The sequence below is a fragment of the Cupressus sempervirens genome, chromosome 2 (genome assembly GCF_028749045.1).
Source record: "Cupressus sempervirens isolate cs-2001-9-10 chromosome 2, ASM2874904v1, whole genome shotgun sequence".
NCBI classification, from domain to species: domain Eukaryota; kingdom Viridiplantae; phylum Streptophyta; class Pinopsida; order Cupressales; family Cupressaceae; genus Cupressus; species Cupressus sempervirens.
The window spans coordinates 254,694,635-254,700,634 of NC_143119.1; the positions used below are offsets into that span (position 1 = coordinate 254,694,635).

A 6,000-nucleotide genomic window follows, 5' to 3' on the forward strand; every position below is an offset into this window, starting at 1 on the left:
AAGGATAGAATTATGGTTATGGTTATCATTAGAGTTATGGTTAAGGTTCAGATTAGAGTTATGTTTATGGTTAAGGTTAGGGTTAGAGTTATGGCCATGGTTAAGGTTAGGGTTAGAGTTATGGTTATGGTTATGATTAGGGTTAGGGTTATAGTAAGGCCAGGGTTAGGGTTAGGGTTAAGGTTTGAATCAAGGTTAAGGTTAGAGTTAGGGTTAGGGTTTGAGTTAGGATCAAAATTAAGGTTAGGGTTAGGGTTAGTGTCCAATTATGGTAGAGTCAGATCTAGAGTTAGAGTTATGCTCATGGTTAAGGCTAGGGTTATGCTCATGGTTAAGGCTAGAGTTAGAGGAAGGGTTATATTTAGAAGTTTTCTTATGGTCACAGTTATATTTAGGAGGGGAGTAAGGGTTGGGATTTTAGATTATATTTATTATTATATAAGGTGCCCTATATAATAATATGTATATTCCCATGCTCATTGATAAGGTTAGGGAAAGAAGTAGGACCATGGTTATTAGTGTTACATTTAGAATTTCATTTAGGAGGGCATTGTGTGTTATTTTTTCCCCCTATTCAACCCATCACTGATGTCTGATCTGAGAGACCTTAAATGGGATAGGTTCTTTGCAGAGGGTTAACATCGCTAAATTTGGCGGCTAACATTTTGTGTTGGCTCGATTTCTTCATTGACCACGCTGGATCATTTTTTCTTGGTTGGGTTGATTCATGTTGCGAGATTCGATAACTCTTATTTCTTCGCGAGCTATCTTCCCATCTTCCCAAAAGTGCAAGATGTTGCCATGCATTCCCATTCTAACTTTTCTTTATACGCTAGTGTCTTCGAAACACTCTAAAGCCTAGAATTGCACAAGATGCTACCATGCATCTCCATTCTGATGCATCGTCATGCTACATTGTTTCTTCAATTCTCTAAAGCCCAAAATTGCATCATGCTACCACGCATTGCCTTTCCAACATTTCCTCACTCCACAATTCTTTCATGAGTCTTTGAGACCCAAAATTGTGCCACATGGAGGGGGTACACACCTTTTGTGCTATCTTCTTCGTTTGTTGGGAGGAATCTCTTCACTACATCTTAATCATCCATTGGAAATAAAGCCAATCTTGATCGACGAATGTGACTTAATCCTTCATTGGGAGGAGTTTCCTTGTTGCATCTCAGTCATCCTTTTTGAGGGGAGAATCTACATCGATGGTTGTGATTTAATCCTTCATTGGTGAGGATTCACGATGCATCTATGCCGTCTATTTCGAGAGGAAGACCTTCATCGATGACCATCATTCATTTTTGGGGAAACCAAATTCCCCCTTGGGATCAACCTTGCATTTTTTGTGGAAGGTTAAGACATCATGTTATCTCTTTTCATAGTTTTTTGCTAGCAACATGAATGTCTTTCCTCTTCTTTCCATGAGTCTCCATTCTAGCGCCTCCTTACGCTGCATTCTTTCTGCAATGCTCTAAAGCCCAAAATTGCGTCATGCTACTACATGTCACCTTTCTGACATTTCCTCACTCTGTAGTGCTTTCGCGAGGCTCCAAGACCTAGAATTGTGCCATGTAGTGGGGGTCCCCACCTTTTGTGCTATGGTTACAATTTAGATTTTAGGGTTATGGTTAGAATCAAGGTCAATTCTAGAGTTTATAGAATATTTAGAGTTAAGATTAGGGATTAAATATACATGAGGGTTAGCATTGGATTGTATGATAATTAAAGTTAGGATTATAGTTAGATATATCATTTAGATTAGGTTTTAGTCAGGGTTTAATTAGACTTAAGATTAGGGTGAGGATCAAGGTGAAGTCTATATTAGGGTTCATATCATGGTAGGATTGAAACTAATGTTAGGGTTAACATTGAAATTATGATTAGGGGTAAGGTGAAGATTTATATTTGGTCATGATTGTGGTTTGTGCTAGGATTAGGGTCTAAGCTATTATTAATTTTATGATTGTACCTTTAGGGTTAGGGTTTTGTTTAAGTTTATGATTATGGTTACAACTATGGTTTATGGTTCAAGTTTAAAGTTGGGAATGTGATTAGGATCAGGGATTAGTAAACTTTTTAAGAGTTCGGTTATAGGTTTACACCATGGTTAGGACCTTGGGACTGGATTTAGAGTTTAATATCATGGTTATCCATATAGGTAGGTTTAGGATTTTGATCAATATTTTGGAGTTTGTTTTTACATTATGGTTAAGGGTTAGATTTTAGGGTTAGGACTATAACCAATATTAGTGTGTAGGTTTTTGGTTTAGATTATGGTTTGGACTAAGATTTTCGTTATGATTAGAGTTTAGAATATCAATAGGGATATGTTTTAGTGCTATAATTATAGTTTAATGTTGGATTATAGTTATATTGTACATCATTGTTGGGGCTAGGGCTAAGGTAGGGGTTGTTGTTAGGGTTAACTAAGGATGACAATTAGGATGGTTTATCTTTTCAAGTAGAAAAAAAAACTCATATTGATTCAAAAACAAAGAAATTATACTTCGAAAATATTTTTCTATGTCATAATAGATTCATTTATTTTAATTATTGTATTAGTTAATTAGTTGTTTGATGTTTCAAAGTAAACATGGCTTATTTTATTTAAATTTAAATAATATTATTGTTTTGAATTGAATTTAGCTTAATTGTTAATGATCATATTTATATTTCTAATATTAACTCCAATTTGATCAAAGACCAAATATATTTTTGGTATTTTTGTAAACAAACTTGCTTAACACTTCCCTATTTCAAAGTTAATAAAATATCATTTCTATTGTCTTAGATTTGAGAGTAAGTATATTAAATAAGTAATAATAAATGAACATTATGATTAATATATTTCTAAAATAAACATATATTACTTAAAAACTTGTTTACTTTAAATGAATAAAGTACTCATTTACTTGTAAATTTTAAAAATAGAAATTAATCTACATATATATAAAATATTTATTCTTTTTCCTATTTGCATACAAATTAATTAAAATCTAAACTTTAATCTACATAAATATTTTTAAAATATATATCCATCAATAAATAGTTTAGAATAAAGTCAAATCTAAAAATTAGACACATATAGAATCTTTTTAATTTCTATATACATGTTTTTCTAATTTATTTCTACAAACATGCAACTGATATTTCTATTATCCATTTTTTTCCATTTAAAAAAAATCTAGATGTAAATAGAATTTTTTTAGATGCATGCAATCTTTCTAATTTTTTCTACATACATATATTAACATTTCTATTTTATATTTTGTTTTTACATTATAGTTATTTAAATCAAAATATGTAGATGTAAATAGAATTCTTTTCAAAAAGATTTATTTAAATTTAAATAATATTATTGTTTTGAACTGAATTTAGCTTAATTGTTAATGATCATATTTATATTTCTAATATTAACTCCAATTTGATCAAAGACCAAATATATTTTTGGTATTTTTGTAAACGAACTTGCTTAACACTTCCCTATTTCAAAGTTAATAAAATATCATTTCTATTGTCTTAGATTTGAGAGTAAGTATATTAAATAAGTAATAATAAATGAACATTATGATTAATATATTTCTAAAATAAAAATATATTATTTAAAAACTTGTTTACTTTAAATGAATAAAGTACTCATTTACTTGTAAATTTTAAAAATAGAAATTAATCTACATATATATAAAATATTTATTCTTTTTCCTATTTGCATACAAATTAATTAAAATCTAAACTTTAAACTACATAAATATTTTTAAAATATATTTCCATCAATAATTAGTTTAGAATAAAGTAAAATCTAAAAATTAGACACATATAGAATCTTTTTAATTTCTAGATACATGTTTTTCTAATTTATTTCTACAAACATGCAACTGATATTTCTATTATCCATTTTTTTCCATTCTAAAAAAATCTAGATGTAAATAGAATTTTTTTAGATGCATGCAATCTTTCTAATTTTTTCTACATACATATATTAACATTTCTATTTTATATTTTGTTTTTACATTATGGTTATTTCAATCAAAATATCTAGATGTAAATAGAATTCTTTTCAAAAAATCTAGATGTATATAGAATTCTTTTAATTTTTTACATACATAAAATCTTTCTAATTTTTTTCTACATACATAAAAGAATAATTTCTATTTTCTATTTTTTATTTTCTATTTTAAAAAAAAAGCTATCATAAAGATTGATAAAAAAATTGATTGCATATGCATTCTTTATTTTGTGCACTAAATGCACAAAATAAACTATATAGATTAAAACTTTCCGTGCTGGGCATGAGAATATACAATAGAAATATCAGTTAGCAAGAATAGTTGGCCATAAGCAATCAAATCTGCCTTGCCACTGGAAATAGCTTCGTTACCATCATCTCGATCATAACCCCCTGTAGCCAAAAATGTTCCCTTGAATGTTGTTCTTATGGGAATCAGGCTCTTTTCACTCGCTATTGTCGTCTGCGAATTATCAATCTTGGGCTCAAAGAAATGAGCGTACAATATCTTATATTTATTCAGAGCCTCTGCCATGTGAAGTCCCAGTGCCTCTGGATTTGAGTCATACGCTTCTGCATGATCCGAAAATGGAGAAAGCCGAATTCCCACATGCTCTGCTCCGATTTCCTCCACCACTGCTTCCACAACTTCAAGTGCAAATCTGCAACGATTCTTCAATGTTTCGCCATAGCCATCTATTCGATCATTCATGCTATCCTTCATGAACTGGCCCACAAGGTACCCATGCGCCCCATGGATCTCAACACCATCAAACCCTGTTCGTAAAAGGACTAATTATGTCAACAAAAGGAACATTCTCTTCTTCAAACCAAGATAGATCAGAATAAAAAAACATACCTGCATCTATTGCATTCCTGGCAGCATTTCGAAAATCAGCAACTATATTGGGAATTTCCTCTATTTTCAGAGGCCGGGGAGGAAAGAAATCTGCCACATCCTTTCGGTTCGGAAGAGGGATCTTTCCAGAGATTGGTTTGCTTGTGGAGGAAACTGGAGATTGGCCATTAGGCTGATAATCTGCATTCCAATGCACCCATTAAATACACAATACACTGTTTGTTGTGGAGGAGAGCCAACCAAATTGAAATTAATTAAAATTGAAATCTAAATCAAAGTAGAATATTATAACTAATTTTGAATTTCAATTTACATCTACATCTAAATCTAAATGAAAATGTAAATAAAAAATAGAAATCTCACCTGCAAAAATGTTACTCCAAAACTTCAATTTACTCCTATTCAAAAACTCCAATCTAATCCTCCAATAACCTCCACCTCTTCCTTCCTGCAAAAACATAAAATGAAAATGAAATGAGGAGCCTTGGTTTTATAACTTCTGAGAGGCTCCTCATATCCCCCAACAGACGTCTGTTCACATTCCACGAATTTGTTTCAAATTCCCCCACTCCCCACAAAAAAAAAGCATGAATATGCATGCAAAATTATATTTAACAAAAAAAAAATCATATTGAAATTATTTCGCCCCTATTTTTTTGGGCCCTATTTTTCGGGTCCTACTTTTTCGGGCCCTACTTTTTCGGCCTCCATTTGGCTTCCTATTATTTCGGCCAGCTATTATTTCGGGAATTCTTTTTTAATATTTAATTTGGAAGTTTGTAACTGCTCCCAATTCTTTTTTATTGACAGGAATCTTGGCATATTCTCGTGCTGGGCATTTGTGCTGCCATTGTATAGAACGCCTCTCGGCGTAATTAGAGTTTACTAGAGTTAAAGTTAGGATAATGTTTTCAATTCGATTTTAGGGTTGGTGTTATGGTGTGGTTATGGTTTCATCGTGGTTAGGGTTAGATATAGGTTTTATGTCTATAATATAGTTAGGTTTAAAGTTTGGATAGGTAAGGGTTAGAATTAAGATTAAGCTTTAAGATCAAAGTTAGAGTTTACATCATAATTAAGGTTTGGATTAGGTTTGTGTTAGGTTTTAGATTGATGATATACTTAG

At 31.2% G+C, this 6,000-nt stretch overlaps 1 long non-coding RNA gene and 1 pseudogene across 1 annotated transcript; both read right to left on the minus strand.

Moving 5' to 3' along the window:
* Positions 1-4,277: 4,277 nt before the first annotated feature.
* Positions 4,278-4,727, minus strand: LOC149572012 (putative 12-oxophytodienoate reductase 11 pseudogene; annotated as a pseudogene).
* Positions 4,728-4,757: 30 nt separating this feature from the next.
* On the minus strand, positions 4,758-5,332 carry LOC149572013 (uncharacterized). Its single transcript, XR_016358851.1, has 3 exons — positions 5,238-5,332; positions 4,875-5,054; positions 4,758-4,792 (listed from the first exon to the last, which is right to left on the minus strand). It is a non-coding gene; the product is annotated as an uncharacterized LOC149572013 (long non-coding RNA).
* Positions 5,333-6,000: the final 668 nt, after the last annotated feature.